The sequence below is a fragment of the Bombus terrestris genome, chromosome 9, assembly GCF_910591885.1.
Source record: "Bombus terrestris chromosome 9, iyBomTerr1.2, whole genome shotgun sequence".
Classification (NCBI taxonomy): Eukaryota; Metazoa; Arthropoda; class Insecta; order Hymenoptera; family Apidae; genus Bombus; species Bombus terrestris.
The window spans coordinates 11,438,870-11,458,844 of NC_063277.1; the positions used below are offsets into that span (position 1 = coordinate 11,438,870).

Below are 19,975 nucleotides of genomic sequence, written 5' to 3' on the forward strand. Positions count from 1 at the left end.
AATTTAAGTGTTTTCGAGTGTTGCGCGAGCGTGTCGATGAGAGAAGGGCAATAAAAATAGGAACGATCTGGTAATCGGTGAGTTCTAATTACTACGACGATCCTGGTGAGGGGAAGCTGATAAAAAGACCAAATGGAAATCGAGGGAGGGCGAAGGGACAGAAAATTGGAAGAAAGTATGTGAGGCAAGAAGAAAGAGGGAGGAAAAGAATCAATTCAACGCGATGACGCTGCCTTATAGCAACGCGCGAGACACCTTCTTAGTCGGTCTTTTAAAAAGCTACCAGCGTGCATAGTTATACCGCAACGCGCCTACTTCTTCCCTCCCGCTCTTCTTAAATCTTAATCTTTTCCCTCTTGCCGGATTACGTGCGAAGTAATGCGTACGCTGCACTCCGGCCTGGTGAAATTAAATTAAGGGGAAAATATTCGTAGAGCTGGCCAACGCTTTTGTACGTGCACCGAGATAGCAAGAATAAAGACTGTATCGGTGTGTGTATCTATGTACGAACACGCATGCTGATATATTCGAAGCACTCAGTGCGCGAGCGCGTTTGTTCCCTTGCGTGTGTGTATGTAGTCGTGCAGGATATATTCGCTCTGGCACGTTCGAGTGCTGCAACCACTAAAAACATACCAATCCTCCGGCTCTGCTCTCCTCTGGCTTCGACCCTCAACCCTACGCGTGTACGACTACTTTTCCCCGTTATTCGCGTCTTGCTCGATCGTACAGAATGGTTCAATCTTTTGGTGTTGCTGCAGACGTATGTACGCTGTCTGGTTGAATCAAATATCCCTGGGAAATGGAGTCTGTTCGATCGATTCCGTTGCCAATTATTCCCGTGTTTAACAGCTAATTATGTTTTCTTCATTTTGCTGTTCTTTCGTTGCAAGGTATTTGCGGCTCCTTTTTTGTTCGTACGTTTCGAACGGATTTATTAACTTTGATTAATAGGTCTTGGAAACGGAGGGTGGAACTATTTGTGCGGCGATTCTTTGTTCATTCTGAAGAAAGATGCAGTTAACTCTAGTTGATAACATTTTGCTTGACTACGCGGACTTTGATCAATATAGCTACTGCACAGAGCAGCTAATTAAGAAGTTCTTCATGTAAAAATAGGAGAAGTTACTTTGTGTTATCGTTATTGCATTGATTTTCATCTTGTTTATTCTTCTTTTAATTAGAAACATTTCTTAACTTTGTGTAAAGAATCGTTCGTTTATGACGGATTTGAACATACTTATTTCTATGCAAATAATTTCAACTAGAGGCATCTAAATTAGGACTCAAACTAAACATTACTTAGCCTCTCCTTCCGAAACAGTGTTGATTTATCTTCGTGCATTCATATCGATTTCTTTGTATGAATAGTTATATATATATATATCTACAACTGGAAGAGAATGTGTACAGATTTTCGATGATTCGATTTGATTTCTTTATTGCTTGAAAAGATTTTTATATGGAAAGTCGCGAAATATTCCTATCGGCTGAAATGAAAGCGATGAAAAAATTCATGTTTGCGAAGATAACTGTGGATGAAAGTTTCATGTTGTTGGAAAAAGTAAAAATTGAAATTTTGCTGGTTTAATCGACGTACGCGATCGGTTAACGCTTAAAGAGTGATATGATAAAGGTGCTCGATTATATTTACCTTCAGTCAGTATTAAAACTTTCATCCTCAATCTATTTGTAATTTTTATACTTTTACAATCGCTATTCGTAACACTCCATATCACTCGTATAACGAACACGTGCTAATATTTCAGACAAAATTTTCCAATCCTCTATTCTTTTTCTCTAAACGAACGCCAGGAGGCCGTCTTCGCTATGCCTGATCCTGTTCGTCACAGAGATGGTCGTATTCGGTGCAAAGGGAAATGTGTGTGTGGCCATAAACCTGACGCTTCTCTATACCCTGCATGAATTTTTATAAACCGATTATTTAGTGGCGATGTAACATAGTACGTGGCTAGGTGGTATCGTTTTCACGTTATAGATAGACAGAGATAGAAGAAGCTCAACGGTATCCGAGCGTGGCACATCAAAGGGACCCAGTCTCTCTGTTGCATTGCACACAGATATACACCGACCCCGACCTGGAAATCCAATTCGATTCTGCATGAAATGAGTCTGGAAACTCTCCGCGTAGCGCGCACCGCTTTATTAATCCTGTCAGTACGGAACGTGATTGAAAAATCCGCAAAGCGCGTGTACCGCGAGTAACTCTCTCCGTTTGCCCTCTCTAAAGAGGTGCTTGCCCTGAAAATTTACAAAGCGCCGTCGCCTATGTCTGTATCTGCATAAGGATGTACCACGTTCCTTCGGGATAACCGGACTCTTGACCTCTCCACCCTTTGGTTTTGCATTTTACCCTCTTCTTCGCGCGAACTCGATTCTGCTCGACGAGTTATGTTCACACTCGTGCTGGCCACATCACAGACACTTCGTTTCTCGTCGAAGAAAATTTTGGAGAAACGTTTGGAGTACGCTAAACTCGTACTTGAATGATATTGCTACATAATTATGTATCTTAGAGAATGGCGATCGCTCACAGGTTCGGTTTCTTTAGTCCGCGAATTTTCTATCTCGATGAGCGATCGGCGCTTTACCGAGGTAGTTTTGGGATTGTTGATCGGTAAAATTGAGACATACAGGGCTGTCAGGCTATAGGAAGGTTGTAAGGATAGAAAAGCTTCAAGCCTTTTTAAAATTTATTTGTTTTATACATAAACTTGTGATAGTAACAGAGAAATACAATTCTTCGTATCACAGCAACGTAGATACTTTTGCAATTGATTTTAGAGTATGAAATCTTGACGAATAAATCTCAAAATCAAACAGTATTCGATTCCTTTGTACCACAAACCCAATCGTTACACCAATTTCTAATAAATTTCATTACACACCTCGATAACCTTGTACCGTTCTATCGATTCGTCACAAACATGCAGATTGTCGTTTGTTCAACCTAAAAATTCCGTGCCGAAAATTTACAATGTACAGCCACGTCCGACTCTGCTAATGAACGTGTTCTCCCTGTTCAATTTTTTATCATTTGATTACCTTGTTCTCGCAAATACCTTTTGTTTTCCCAAGCTTCAGGTATTCTTTTCTTTTTTTCTTTTTAACGTTATTCGTGCACGGTATATTCACACTGAGGCGAGTATTAATTTCGTATGCGATTCACGCACGCGAGTTAATATTTCCGGCAAAGGCGTCGCGATAGTTTTTCACTCGTTAAGGAACTTTCGTTTTCCGCAGGCGGGAAAATGAGAAACGGGTTTATTTGGTCGGATGTTCCGAGCGCGTATTGCTTCGCTTTTTGACACGGCCCTTCGTCTCCTGGCCCATACAATAAATAAAACCGGCGGTCGCAGTAATTTTACCGGCTCGCGCGATTGGGAATATCGACGTTGCTCTGTTTTCCATAGGCGATATCAATTGTCCGCAGCAGTTGTTCTCTATTCTGTTGGTCTCGTGTCTCTGAATTACGTTTGTAACGATAGGCTTGTGTTACGCGAACTGGTGTCCATGGATTTTTGTTTATTTTATGCCGCGAACAAGACAAAATAGACACCTGGCCGCGGCGGGATTTTTATTATCCAACGAGAGTGCGACCATCCAATGAATTTTTTTCTCGCCCCTTTTCTCACTGTGCTTCCTTTTTTTGTTTCTTTTTTTCAATTGTAGATTCTATAATAAATTGCCTTGTATTTCACAGCGAATCCTGACTATTCGTTTCTTCGGCGTCCGTCCCGAAACCCGGTGACATTTTATGTTATTGTTTATTCATTTTCATAGGGAGAATTAACAGCGTTCAAGGATTAAAAAATGTTAAGAACGTCCGTCTGCTGGATTATACGCGCCCTTGTCAATTATGGAGGTTATACTAATTTGGTCGTACGTGGGGACGGAGGAAAGAGGATGTTTTGTAAATTCATAAATCGAGTATTAAATTTATTATTGCCGTTGTAGAGGAATACAGCGTTCTAATATCTCGCCTCTGGCAATATAACTATTATTCCATTTGGAATTCATTTGTAGCTTGTAATTTAGAATAATTTACTAATCTTACACTTTCTTACTATCGTAAACAGAATTTCTGTAGTCTTTGTTTTTAAAAGCATCGTTTTTGTGACCAGATTACTCTCATAAACAGAATTTCAGTAGTCTTTGTTTTTAAAAGCATCGTTTTTGTGACCAGATTAATCTCCGAACTGAAACAACACAGCGTGAGTCTTTTTTTTGGCCACGTTCGTCTCAAATGTCTTCGTTCTTTGTTTATATAAACATTGCCTTTTTTTCGACTACATAAGTACGTGTACACTTCACGCTCGTGTCACATTACATTGCTAATGGAATTTCAGAATGTTTTATGTAACATATACGATATGAATAGGAGTCCAGATACTTTCGTGAGTCACTGTATGTTGCAATATTTCGGGTCTCGCCGCGGATTGATCACCGCGTCTGTTTCTCTTTACGCTGCACGGGTTTCTACATTTGTGCAACGTATCGTGGCGAGTGGCGACGACACGAAAACTCGACGTGTCCGGCAGAATGTCGTGCCGATTCATCGGTATCTCGATACGGAATATTAATTGACGGCTATTGGTCTCCCGGATTACGTTATTTCGAAGGCACGTGATCTGGAAGCGTGACAGACAGGGGGTCCCATTGCGAGACAACTACGCAGTAGACGCAAACGGAATTCAGAGGCTGTTCTCCACCTTTGGTGCCAAACCTCTCTTCAACCTCTTTTCCGAACCCGTGTCTCTTGCACAATGAGAAAACTAATTAAAATCGTGGCGAACAGAAGGTATCTTCCTCTGTCGTAATGTTTCGAAACAGTTCGCCTGTTATCTCTAGGTCGGATACACGTGAGTCGAACGTGGAGAACGAAGTGTTTCCAATCAAGCTTAATACCTTTCTCGTTTCTTCATTTTTCTGTCTTGTTTCGTTTAAGATGAACGGCTTCTGTTTATTGTTTCGTTTATCGATGAAGTTTCATGGTATACAGTGTTTTGGTATAGAGTTGGTTGTTAGGCAGTTTCCTTTTGTCTTTTTATTCTGTTTGGATGTTTTATTGAAAGGAAGGGAAGGAAATAGTTCCGAGAGATTTTGCCGAGTTATTTTGAATTATTCTGAATTAATAGCATCGGTTAATAGAATTGGCTTGGCGCGTAACAATTATATAATTCGTAAGATTTTCGGTATTACGAATAGCTTTGAAAGAAGTTGTAGAAATTTGACAAAGTTCTATATTTACGTGACCATGTAAAATCCTAGCGTTAATCTACGATAAAAGTTGAATATTCTAGAGAATGATTAAGCTACTGACTTTCAATTTGCTAACGAAAATAAAATAAAAGTACGACGAAACAATGAATGTAATTGGCGAGGTAATTTTAGCTGAAACCATCGAATTGAAATCTCTTTGAACGAATCAACGTTTGAACGTTCATCGAATACACGAAACGGTAAATAAATGAAACAGTTTTTTCAAGAGCGACGATTCTATGCACGATCCTGGACGCGCACGTGAAGTAGAACGACGGTGAGTTTCATAAAAATTGAAAGGGACCCGGGTTTGTAACCTGTATTCTGTCGCGTCGAGTGGACGTGTAATGACCCTTTCGCTTTCGTATCGCGTGCATGTAATTACCTTCGTTACGCGCGCGTACGACCGTATGAAACGGCGTATTTTCGCTTTTCCTTCGCATGTACGCGCACCGGCGTCAAGATGAGAGAATACGCGTTATAATTGCGCGTTATAAAAGCCTCCATTTAAAATTTCGGATTCGGTATATCGGAAAAAGGTGAGCCGACGACTGGCCGCCGTGAATAACGAGATTAGCACAGGGTAAATGAGGTTTTAATGATGATCGTTTTAGTAACGTTCCCGTTCCGCGTCATCGATAATTAATGATTGTTGTTCTTTCTTTCTCTCGTTTTACCGGGCCTGATTGCGTCTCTTTTTAAGGCTAAACCTCATGCCATCCGTATCGTCCTCATCGAGGATGTCCATTCCTACGAATACATCTGTTAGAACTCTCAATTAACAGGTGTTTTTCATACGGTAACAAGCTTCAGCGAGATTATATCACGTAAATTATTTTGTTTTACAGAAGTTAACGCAGATCTGCTTTATATCTGACACGGATCGTCCCGTTGATAAAGACAATCGAATTTTTTCGTAATTCGTATAATTTCTAAACTTTCCACGCCAGGGTTAATTTAATATAAAATTGTTTGGTCTGCTCGTACAGTTGGAAACATCGATAACGAATTTAAGCTAGACTCGTTGCACCGCTATTCCTGTTTTTACTGTTGCACACATGGAACGAATTGCTTTAATAAAAGTTTACCAACTGCTATTGTGCGGCTTATATGTTTTTTGACGGGGCATCGATCCTCGTATTCGATAATAGATAATGAAGCATAATTTTCTGGCAGAGAAACGATTACCGTAAATTATTTAGTAATGTAGTTTCAGGATGTAAAAGCGACAGTGTGATTCTTTTTATGATACTGCAACGTCGAATATGTTATTTCGTTTAAATTATTGAGAGATTTTCTTGCGTTACAGGTAGGAAAATATCTCCTTAAATTTCATACCACTTTGCGATTATAGCCGTAAGTTCATTCCAACAGGAAGTCCTGTGCATAATATACAGGCAGTTACATAAAGTCTGTTGCAACTGTATTCTTGCAAAAGATATCTTGATCTCTTATTATGGAGGTCTTGAATTCCATTCTCAGGTATTAAAGAGAAATACCGGACAATATATAATATATATATGATACTGTATGATTCAGTTACTAAATTTTCTGCTATCTCTCCGATAGCTAGAATTTCCAAATTAGATTTTTCATGGAATATGTTGACATTAGAATTTGTAATATTCCAGCAGAATCTATTTCGTCCATACTGTAGTATATAGGATATCCTGCTCGAATTTATGTAAACAAATATTGAACAGTTTCTAGGAAGAAGAATTACAAACTATCAATCACAGAGTTTGAGGTTCTCTTGTAGAATGTTGTCAAACATTCACGAACTTTCAGGATACCTAAGACTAAACAGAGTGTCATATTAAAAAGTCCAGGAATAATTTCCCCCAGGAAACCAAGAATCAGAAGCTACCGATCAAAGAAATTGCACGTTAGAATGCAATTGCTTTATAGAATGCTATCAAACGACTAGAAATTCATTCAATTCAAACCGTCAAACCCAAAAGTGCGCGGGAATCCAACAAACCATGGAAAAATCTAACGGTAGCGCGTTAATACGCAGTCGGTTGACAGCACGAATTTCTGGTTTACCTTTGACCCGTCTGAGTACAGGCATCCGGGAAGCCAGAAACGCGACTCTGCGCCGCGCGTTTCGCACGTCATTTAATTAAAACCGGAAAACGAGCCGCGTAACGACACTCGTCCCAGCGGCGAGTCGCGCGAGATATCGGTGTGTGTGTGCGTTTCGAGTCTCATGGATTCTCCTCGAGTAACCGAGAACGCTGGATCACCTGGTTGTCGGCTCGCGATCCTGTTCGCAGGATTCGTGTGTACCGTCGTGTTACGCGTCCCTTGTGACGAAACTGGTCCTTAAGGGAAATACAGAGCTGTGAAATTAGACGAAACACGAACAGACTGTGCGTGTGTGTATGTTTCCTAAGAAGTTCCTGCGAGCAACACTGTGCCTTGTTACCGGAATGGCAAGCGACTCTGTTCTACAGGATTTGACATTGCTGTAATGGTCATTGCGTACAAGCTTCACGCAAGTTCATTTACTTGGCGATTCCAACGAATTCGTGTTACGATTGTTCTTTAACTTCGCCTCTTCTTCTCTGGTGCAAAAGGAAGGTGTTGATTTAGGATGCAGAAACGTTGATGATCTTTACGTGGGTTTTGGTTAAATTAATGACGAGTTGCTCTGGAGATTTATTATTGGAGTTAGGTTGCACAGAGTTGAATAAGATTATTTTGTTTTTGAGGATGAAATTTATTGTATATTGACCTGAACTTTTTGGGAATAGGAAAATACCTAAATTTCGAGGGGATGGATAGATGACTCAGTTTCTTTTTTGTGTCAAGGTGGAGGTTTCATTTCAAGGTAGAGAAAAATGAGTGATTTTGACTATTGGTGGTTTTTGAAAAGATGGAAATTTCTTGAAATAACAAGATTTCTCATAATAAATAAAATAGGATAACGTGAATTTTCTTCCTTTCTTTCACTTTGCCAGATTTGTAATCTGAAAGATTTTGTCCGCAATTCTAAATCGACTTAGTCGATTTGTAAAATATTTCCATTGATCCACATTTTACACTGGTTATCATTACTCGATTGAACGTAATTGCTCTAAATCCTGCTTCATCTATAATACATCACTGGATACTAAAAACGTTGAAAGCAGCGCAACAAGCAGAAACTTCTAATTAGAATGGAAAAATTCCAACTATTATAGAAGTACAACTAGAATTTTTCCATTCATTAAACGATTACATGATAGGATATTAATAGAAAACAGCAAACGAAGTTGGAATCGTTCCTTTGGAAAACAGGAAAAATTGGCGTTGTATCATAAAATTCGCATGGCTTCGCTCGATTTTGCCGACGTACAATACGGTCTCGATTAAGCGACAAAAGGCAGGCAAACGAAAATTAATACAACGCTGTGGACGCGTGTATTCAATATTGCATGCATTTGCCCGTCCTCTCTGCTCCTTTGCCGCGTTCCTGCCAGACCATTATGCGTCTCGTTGCTCCGTTCCTCTTGTTAATTTCCTCGTTTAACATATGCAACCTGAACATTTAACAAGAAGAAATACTTTCGAATCGGGTTTAATCAATTTCGATGTTTTTAACGGATAAGCGCAGAAACGACATGTTGACGTGTTGACGCGGGGAACATCGATGACTGTCACTTGAATTGTTGACGAGAATCGAGGTTGATTGCGACGCTTGAATCGAATGAAAAGTAATATTTAGAAAATTTTGTGGAAGCGTTAGGATTTTTATCGAAAGAATCTTTGAAATCGATAAAAGATTCGTGCAAATGAAAGTACGCGATTATTGGGACACTATAGAAAATGAAATGAAAGTTCGAGAATGATTAGGAAATTATTAAGACGTTTTAATTGTTAGCTTGATTGATCATCTTACGTGAACATAGAGATTATATTTCTTCTCGTTTATATGCACTATACCTTTCGATCAATGTATTTGTTTTTCCTTAATTTTAAATATAATTCTTAGAAATATAATTTACTAATTTTTGCATCGTTACCTCACATGAAAAATCATGATTGATTACTTGTTTCCTTGATGATTTCAACTGATTACCGCACGCTATAAGAGAACTTAGACTTTTCAATGTGATCGATAATCTTTCTTCTCGCATATGAAAATTCATTACACAGATGCTGTTTGAATTAAAATATGAAATTCCACGATTCATTGGCTGTTCTTAGATTTATTTTTCATAAATTACCATCAATTGCTCATAAATGTTTTATTAATCATTACCAATTGCCCATAAATTACTATTAAACATCCAGAGTAATTTTCCGAGGTAGAAATACTTTGCTGATCGAAATTATCCAAACATTCGATAAATCCAGTGTCTTATACGTCAGAATTATTTAAAATAAAGAAGATCATATGAAGAATAGAACGTGTATTGATTACGATAGTTTGTATACAAACGCACAATAAGATATTCAGACTCTTTTCTTTTCCTATAAGATACACGTTACGCCTTGTCGCGATGCCACGATACGCAAAATTGATTCGATAACGAACGTGTTAAAGTTTCACGTTCACTATGATTTCTTATCGAATGATCTGCCCACGTTTTCGCAGTGGTTGCTCAATTAGTCAGACAAAATCAGATCGTGGTGGATAGCGATTAAATAGACTTCGGACAGATCGAGATATCGCGGTGGGCAAACGATCGTGCTCGAACAGTTCGGCGGAAAGTGTGCACACGTCCGAATGTCAATAAATAATCGATTAGTTTGGATTTCGGTCGGTCGTAATGGATTGGTATATTTGTGATTCGAACGATAGCTCGTCGATACTGGAGGAGCATGTACGAACATCGATTCTGTTTAGAAAGTACTTACTTATACAGAGTGTTGCACAATGAGTATCTTTTGTCTCAAGATGGTCCTATATTCGAAAGATAGAGAGAACATGTAAAAGAAAGAGTTTATTTTACTTTTGCTTCATTTCTGCCCTATTTAAGAATTGACGTTGCGTGAATGCAATATTTTAATTACAATTTTGTTCTGTCAAATTTACATTATTCAAATATATTTTTGAACATTGTGGATTTCAAGGATTTTCTGGATATTTATTTCGTCATAGTTTATTCTTCCACTTGGATGGTGTAATTTTACAAAATTTTCTGAAATTGAACTATTTAAAGCACTGTATGACCAACTGTTCTTTCTTTCAATTCGTACAGCGTACCGTGTGTTGTACTTATTTGTCGAATAAGATTCTACAAAGTATTATTCCAGTAATATTCGTATACTTTGAGAAAAGTAATTTTATCTATATTTTTCTATCTATTCTTTAATGGAAAATTTTATTTCAAAAGAATTATTTCGTTTAAAATTCGTATTAATTGTATTTACGTATATTTCGTATTGATTAGTTTAAAATACAAAATTATTTCCTTTAAAATTTACATTTAATATTCTATCAAATCGTCATTCACTACAAGTAACTCGATAAGAGTCCATATCACGAATCAAACCGCACGTGCCAGGAAGTTTCTGTACGATATCTTTTATTCGTTTCTATATGCAAAACCATTCCTTAGCCAGTGGTGGTACATCAGCAATAGCGAAACACCCTCTACCAATTACCATCGACGAGGAGGTTTTATACTTTTTGCGTCAGGTGACGTTCGATCGCCGTTCGAACGTCGATTATGAGACACAGTAAGCTGCGGCACAATGGAAAAAATCGTTCCTTTCAGATGGACAATCAGAATGGAGATTTATTGTGTTTTATATTTAATTACATCGGCGACGGGCCTCTTAATTTAAAATTAATTATTCTGCTTGCGAGACTGACGCTTTGTTCCCGTTTTTAGAAAAGTGAACGACTCGTAGGTACGCTCCGAATCTATTGAAACACATAATCGCGCCACAAATGCGCCGCTATTATTTGAATTTTCAACCGACTCGTTCATTTGCCCGAATAATTTCAACTATTCGGTCCAGGTACCCCGCAAATTTAAATCGATTCTATGCGACCCGATCTTATTGGCCCGCTCGTACTGGCCACACGTAATATAAAATTAGCGATGAAACGCTTTGATAATTGGGTATTAAAATCTTGCGATAATCGTGCTTTGTGCCCGGCCCCCATCCACAATGCGTGTTCTTTCCTTTTGCAAATATTTATGCCCCCGCGAATTTCCCATCGTGCGCTACCCGTTGTTTCATGCACCGTTTCGTCAAATACGTTGTTGCTGCTGCTTGATGATGGCTAAATTAACCCCATTTTGTTGTAAATTGCCTGTTTGTGAAATTAACTAAACCGCGCTCTTCGAGTACAGTTTGTATTTCCTTCTCCATGTTATGCTGTTTCGTGTCTAATTTTTGTTTACTATATAAATAATGATGAAACGTTGATTTTTATCAGCGCTGTTAAAGGGAACTTTTTCTCGTTGTACTTCTTTTTTATTTTTGGTATTTTAAGATTCAGCAGATTGTTACCATTGATACGATATAAGATAATTAGTTTGCTGGTTGCGAGTTATGTGCAAATAGGCAGATAAGTACTTGCGAGAATTTAGATGAAATTATTTATTTCTTGTTCACACGTTCCACGTTTTATCGAACCTTGCTTGGTTCCTCTGTGTAGGAAGGTATTTTTATAAAAATAAATAATCGACAATGTGAGAAATAAATTTGTCATGTTACGTTATATGGGAATTTCATGCTTTATATTGCGCTCTTAAATTTTGAAAATTGCACGCGATAAAGAAAGTTGAAGTAATTGTGTAGGATGAATCCTTTCAAGCCACGCAATATTCGTTCGATCCAATCTTCCCTAACGCTAGTTATTCAACGAGTTATTCAGGTAGTTCCAGGGAAAAGTATGATAAACAAGATAATCCATTCTGGAACGACTTATAAAAGCGCCATGAAGAATATCGTACTTATCAGTACGGGAATAAAATTCTATTTTTTTTCCCTTACTTTAGAAACTTGCGCGAATGCACACGTGTTGACACATATCTTTTAATAATTTTCTTCCTATAAACAGAATTATTTTATTCACGGAGATGGCGTTAAACTATACACATTAACTCATTCTTATAAAATCGCAATTATCAGAAGAGTAGCTTTAAACTTTTGAGATAAGGTTTCTAAATAAAGTTTTTAAAGAAATGTTTCCACTCGAAATGATAATTTTATTGCACTAAAAATTGTTTCTATCGCAACTTCTTCGACTATATGACAAGTTACCAAATATGTTACGCTTCTCATGAACTGATTAAACTTACTCATCGCTTTTACATGTGTTTTATACGATACGTGTTGCAGCCTTGAAAGTATTTTGCTAATTTTACAGACGATTTTCTCCAACTATATCTTAAATTTAGAAAAATCAATATTCTTCGAAGTATCTCGTCTTTGTCTATTCTTATCACGATTTTTTGGATTTGTCGGGTTGAACGGAAAGCACGTTACATTTTAATTTCCCTTTTCCATCAAACTGAAGTACGTGTTTTCTCCTTTACGCGTATTGTTCTCCATCGATGAATTCCCTTCGATGACTTTTCGCCATCTTTGCGATAACTTCATTATACCATCGGCGTGGAATAATTTATTTCTCTGAGAAAAAAAAGAAGAAACATTCCAATCCGTCCTTGCAGTCTTCCAAAGAAGATAAGTTTTTATTGTTGAGGTAGTTTTGTGACGAGCGGAATAAATGGTAACCCGAGCATGCAAGAGCAGTAAAATGTGATAGACGAGATAGAAAATCCCATTCGAGCTGCGCCAATTTTTGTCCTGAGACGATTGGCACATGTGGCCTTGCGTTGCTTGGTGAACCACGTTTGAACCTATGCCAGGCCAACAAGGACATGTATCTCTAAAAATGTTCCCGAATGAATGAAAAATGCAGTACCTCAATTAAATTGAAATAAATAGCCATTGTTTAATCTCAGTTTCGTCTCGCTACGAAAAACCAAACGATCTGTCTGTTCAACCCAACATTTTTACCACGTTGTATGTCGTTGAACGTTCCACATACGCGCTTCGTCTTTCGCAAATACCTGGTGCAGCTTCTTCGATTATGACACAATACAGTTCTTCGTTAATATCTTCACAGCGATCAAACTATTCCCGGTTGGTTGTCGTCGTGTTCCACAAAGAGAGGGCGCGAGTTCTTCAGCGAACGCGATATGGAGATGACTTCCAAATAGTTTCAAAGCATATTATTCTCCGGCTCGGTGCAAAGGGTATCACGGTCAAAGGATAGCAGAATCGCCGTTGCGATGCCGGAATCAACGAAGGTTCGAGAGTGGATACAAATTGGAAATATTCGCCGGAACGGAAAATGATACTCGAAGGTTTAATGCGATTTATACGAGCTCGATCGGAATTTTCATTTCGTTCTTATGAGGATCGATCGGCTGATGACGTTAATTGAATAGAATATTGCTCGTTACAAGTAATCGTACCCGAAACGCGCAGCTCGACTATGTATCTCTCTGCTTTTAACGAAGACGATCCGGTGAAAGTGGCTGTCGATACGCGGTTAAATCCGTCATTTTCTCGGATCAATGAGATTTCCGAATTCTTTCTATTTCTAAAGGTAGTTTAAAAGGCTTAGTTGTATTAAAATTTAAGCGTAGGCGTTTTATACGTTAAAGCTAGCCACAAGAAAAGGAAAAAAATAAAAGCACCCAAACACGCGTTTGTTTATCTTAACGAGCAGCACGTTGCCCAATCACGATGCCCATTTCCAGCTTTAGTGGATACGGAGATACAGAGATACCCTTTTAAAAAACAACTTACCCTTTTTTTTTATCTCTGCGAAGGTTGGATTTCGAAAAACGCCTGTTTATCTATTTTCAATGAGAAGCTCATATATCGAATTTCGCGTCTCCAATTTTAGCAACACGCGGGACACGGATATCCTTTAGAAAAAACGGATTAGTTCTTTAGGATTCGTATTTCCAGAATACCTTTCTTATCGCGATATTTCGCGCTATAAAACAGGTATACTGTTACGCCCCGAGGCTTACTATAAGCCGTGCTCCTAACCGTCTCCCTTGATCCTACAGTGTTGCAGACAGATCGTCTTACATGGCCGGCGAGATATACACAATTTAGCGATAAGCGCATAGTTGTTCAAGCTGCGAATTCTAAAAAACATCGATTCGCCTTCGGTTCGATATTTTACCTACACAAAGAAGGTGGCATAGTGATCATAGGTCGCGAGACCTGAGCGTGATGGGGGTCGTCCCCAAGAGAAGACAAAAAATCGAAGGGCAATGAGTATCATACGAGGAGTCAAACCGAATGCATCGGGAGGTTCAGAGAAATAAAATCAAGGTCGCTTAGTCAAACGAATACGTCGAGAAATACTATAAAGTCGAGTCGAATTGTAATAATAAACTAGTTGTATCATTGTTGAAACATAGTTCAACATAGTTGAAACATAGTTGAAACACGTTCGTCGCCACGTCACACATAGCTATGTGGCGGGTATACTTCCCCCGTCACCAAAGTATGGGTGACGCTCTTCTTGTTCGAGTTAATTAAATATAGGATATTATATCAGGTCTGTAAATATGAAATCGGATTTTGCCTATAGATGGCCCTAGCTGATAATGTAGTTATCACTAAACTGTGTCATTGATGCCAAAAGTCTTTGTTGACATCTCATAAACATTTTCGACTCAGAACAATACAAGTTTCATACAACAGCATAGTTTGTAATAGCGTTGAACATGTCGAATTTTGTGCCTGGAAACTACGATTTGCGGACAGCATTGATTTTCAGTTACCATTTGAAGAAAACTGCTGCAGAATCGCATCGAATGCTTGTCGAAGCTTACGGTGAGCATGCTCTTGGTAAATCACAGTGCTTTGAGTGGTTTAAAAAATTCAGAAGTGGCAATTTTGACGTGAGGAACGAAGAACGTGGATCAGAAGGGTGTGATCTATTACGAGCTGTTAAAACCTGGCGAAACCGTTAATACTGAGCGCTATCGACAACAAATGATCGATTTGAATCAAGCTTTGCGTGAAAAACGACCAGAATATCAAAAAAGGCAACACAAAGTAATTTTGCTTCGTGATAATGCACCATCACATACAGCAAAACCGGTCAAGGAAACGATCGAAGAGTTCAGTTGGGAAATTCTTTCGCACGCGGCTTACTCACCAGATTTGGCTCCATCCGATTACTATTTATTTGCATCGATGAGACACGCACTTTCTGACCAGCACTTCACTTCTTACGAAAATGTACGAAAATGCCTGGATGACTGGTTTGCCTCAAAAGAGCAACAGTTTTTTTGGCGTGGCATCCACCAATTGCCAGACAGATGGGAAAAATGTATAGCTAGCGATGGGCAATACTTCGAATGAAATATTTTTAATCATTTTCATACAATAAACGTGTATTTTCTATACAAAAATTCCGGTTTCATATTTACATACCTGGTATATAAGATGTAAAACATAAAAATATTAAAAACACATTATACCATACTTTTTGTTAATTTATATTCTGGATAATATGTTACATTATTCTATATCGTATGGTATTTGTTAAAACATTCCAAACACGTTTGGGGTGATTTTGAGCACCTCGAACAATAGTCGTAGACTCCGTTATCACTACTCTCCTCACTTTCAAATATATTTTTACACTGTTTACTGAACATTTTGAGGATGAAAAAGTCACTGACGTGCGTCTCAGAAGTATGCTTCTCGACTAAATGAAAGATCCGAGATGTCTGCCATGAGACCCCTCGCAATACTCTAGCTGGAAAGCTTATCGCTTTCTGCATTTCAGAATTAAATAATCTTTTCTTTACAATGAATCGAAGGCGATAAATAATGAATTCCCGCTTGTCGCTCTATTTACGTTCTGCGCACCGGCGGTCGGATTTGGGTCCCGCAGGAAACTTAGCCGAATCACGCTGGGCGACGAACGTGTTAAATATTGTTAAAAATAGAAGCTTATATTAATCCTGTTAATTCACTGTTACAATCATTTGAACTACCTCTGTTATCCTAATCGAGACAAAGGAACGACTGATTTGCGGCGTCGACTATCAAAATCGTAGCGAGAATTTACGCCTCTCATCGACGCGTTTCTTCGCGAACGGTCGTAACACTGTCCAAGTTCCGCGTTTCTAGGTATAACAGTTTGGGTTGCACGTTGGTGAATGAATCAGTCATTTTAACAACTTAAGAAAAAATGTCTATAGCGTGTTTTAAAATGCATTCAAGATATAATTTTACCTAGCTATCGAAATTATCAAATTTGTCTTTTTATTAAATTTGATTATGGACTCCTCTTGAGATATATTTGCATTAAAAATATCAATTTCTCAACTCTTCTTAAAAATACTATCTATTTCGAAAGAATTGATTATATTTTAGATATTAGGTACGTGGTTACTTTACTCAGCATAAGCTTAAGCTGGCTGTGTACTAAATTCTTGTTAAAAATGACAATCATGACAACCGTGTCTCACTATCGTGTGGATGAAATTTCAAAATGCTTCGTATAACATACAATGCCATTTGTATAAACATTTTTTCTTGTTTCAACATATAAAACTTACACTCAAATTTTGGTTCAATGGTTTCCAAAGATCCTGCGTAAGTCTGTTTCTAAATTTTCCTACGACTCATTAGACTCGACAGTAGTTAAAAACGAGCAAGTTTGCCGGCTATTTGCAATTTAATTGAGTGTCATAAAAACGATATTATGGTAAGAACAGTAGCCGGAGAACAATTGTAGCGTTTTATCATTTCATAACGAACACAAAACCAAGTATCACGGCCGGCATGCGGAGAGATGCGACTCACGTACAATATTAAAGGAAAGTTTCGGATGCACGAGCATGTTCTTTTGCCAGTTTAATTATTTTCATTCTGATCAATACTACATTCACAATTGCGCAGACGTTGGTACAAGGGAGTTTTCGAATTCGTTTTCCTCCAAGAGCCGCGTGTGTTTACATTTTCTTTAGAAAATGGTTCAACATGGTCGACTGGAAATTCTGGTTAATTACCAGTCTGAATTTTCAAGTGGAATTCTTCTCAAAAGTTCATATTCTGAAAACTGCGGCCGCATAGTAGTATCTATAAATATTTTACTTCGTTTAACGTAGCTTCTGATGATTTTCCTCGTATCCGAACGCCGAAAACCCAACGAATAGTTAAAAGTTCAAACGGCAAATTGCGAATTTCATTTGTTCATTTCCAGCGAATTTGTCGTATCGAAAATTCATTCGCGTGGAAAAATGGCAGCCTTCTTCGTTAATCCAGTTGAACGCCCTTTCCGAGTAACTCGCGACTTTCGCGAGTGCTTCGCCATTCTTATGCGCTCGTAGACGTTTGCTTATTACGATACTTTCTCCGATTATTTAGCTGTGGGTGTTTCGTTTTGTCAAATATCAATTATATTCTTCACATACTACGAATACGTAGCTATGAAGCTTGCTTGTGTTCAACGAATGAAGTATCGTTACTATTAACTTATCACTTTGCTAAACGCGTGTAGAACAAGCTGCCAACTATGCGTTCCTACATAATCAGGAATTACTCAAACACGCGCACATATATCTGACAAGTTTACAAACTCGATTTTCTCGGAAGCCCTAAAAGCCATAGAATTCGCCTGACTTCAATTATGCCAGGAATTTACGACCACGGTGTACATTTCCTTCTTTCGACCATAATTCGCGTATCTACTTGCTAAAACCGTGACGACAAAAATTAGCCTAGTCGAGGATCCAGTTCTCGAGTCGAATTTAACGAGCACAGGTTTATTTGCATTAATCCTATGTACACGACGCGTTTGATAATCGAGTTGCTGGCAAAGTAACGCAAGGGGAGAAGAAAGGCGCATTCCCAACGGTGGGTGGCTGCACTCGTACACACACACACACAATCGCATTCGCGTCGTATGCGCAGACATCGAGAAACGAAAGAAGCTCGTGTGGATGAGTCACGATGTTGTATCGGTAGTCTAGCGACATTTCACGCGAAACTTGCGCTCGAACGAACAGTTTCCCACTCGACACCGAGAGCACGGCGAATACTGTCTTCGCTCGTTGAAATTACAAACGCGACGACGGCCTGTCCTCTGTCGTTACGATCTTCGTGACCAGTTCGTGCCACCTAGACACGTCGTGAAGTTGAACTTCGCGACGTGAACATCCGCGAGACGAAGCAAACCTGCCGAGTTACAAATAACGAAAAGTATTCTGTCTCACTCCCCTCTGTCTGCCAGACTTCGCTGTCTGTGTTTCTCTCCCGACTGCTTCCATTCAACTTTTACATGCATTGGATGGAGAAACAAACGAACGAGAGAAATAGCACGAAGGCCGACCCTTTTATACTGACGAGCGTACGAGTAAAGGGATACGAAGGGAAACGTTGATTGCTAGGAAGGAAAACCGACTGGATTTCTCAGTGATTATATAGCCAGCACGATAGGTTGCTGGGCCATGATAATGTTATTCCGCAGTCATTTTTATTTCGATGTATATTGTGTCTTTCAGCGTTGTTGTGGCAATAACGTGGAGTGGAGAGGAGGGTGGCTTTTTGCCAAGTACTCGTTTTACGATGGTTTAATTAACTTCTGGATGTAACGTGTTCTTGGTACGACGCAGCATTTCTTCGCGGAATTTCAGTCGCTTTAAATGAATTTAACCAGTAAGAGATTTGGCAAGAAGTTGCATTAGATTGTAAATTAATTATCGTATTATTTATTCGTTTGAAAATTGGAAACACGAGTACATAGTTTATCTTATTGGAAATGTATGGTTTTGCGACGAGATTGTAGTATCTCTGAAAGGAAACGATGTATGGTATAAGAACATCAGAAGATTCACAGGGTTCCATAAGATATCTAACAGGAAGATTAGTTTTGTCTACAATGACTCGACGTAATACAGTGGATGTTAGAGTAATTACATTATAAAGAGATATTAACCATTAGAAAGTTTAAACTTTCACGATAGTATAAAAATTCGTAAATTGTTAAAACACGTGAAACATTCTTATTGCATTACTATCGGCCTTACGAAGAACAACGTACTGTTATCGTACTCAATTGATTAGCTTCAGCGATGAAATGAAAAATGATAAGAATCCACTTAGCTATGTGTGACTCCTTCGCAGTCACAAACTATAATCTACCAATCTTACAGCCGATATTTCAACCCCCTGCCATATCTTTAGAAATAACCAAAGCGAACATCTTCGCTATGAATGATTTCTGTTCGCCGATTCTTAATCTAACTAAAACGCGCAATACGCATCAATTTTCGCCTTTCCTGTTCGTTCGAAAGGTGCACACGATGCTCCTGATAAAAAATCGAATTTTTGGAAACGACACTATGAGAAGGGGCGAGCGAGTGAGAGACAGGGGTGAGCTGCTAATTTCGCGGAAACGCGGCGATTCTTTGACACGGACGCCTCGTTGCATATCCTACGCACGTTACTTACGCGAGCTCGTGACGATACACAGATTAAACGTTTTCTTGAAAATGCTCGTCCGTGACTCTAGCGCGTGACTCCGGAAGCGTGATCGCGAATTTATCGCTAGTGATCTTGAAATTTAATCGGATATTGAGGGTAGTTGGGTCGACTGTTTAAAATTATCGCTTCAAACGATCGTTTCTAGCAGTTTTGTTGTAAGTCTGCTATTTCATCCGCATGGTATGTACCTTAGAAATAAGTTAGAATT

The 19,975-nt window shown here is 38.7% G+C and overlaps 2 protein-coding genes across 3 annotated transcripts in view; one reads left to right on the plus strand and one right to left on the minus strand.

Moving 5' to 3' along the window:
- Positions 1–19,975, plus strand: part of LOC100648099 (tudor domain-containing protein 1) — a 318,253-nt gene that overhangs the window by 10,619 nt on the left and 287,659 nt on the right. The gene's annotated exons all lie outside the window — the stretch shown is intronic.
- LOC100642524 overlaps positions 1–19,975 on the minus strand; it is a 68,878-nt gene that overhangs the window by 3,397 nt on the left and 45,506 nt on the right. The gene's annotated exons all lie outside the window — the stretch shown is intronic.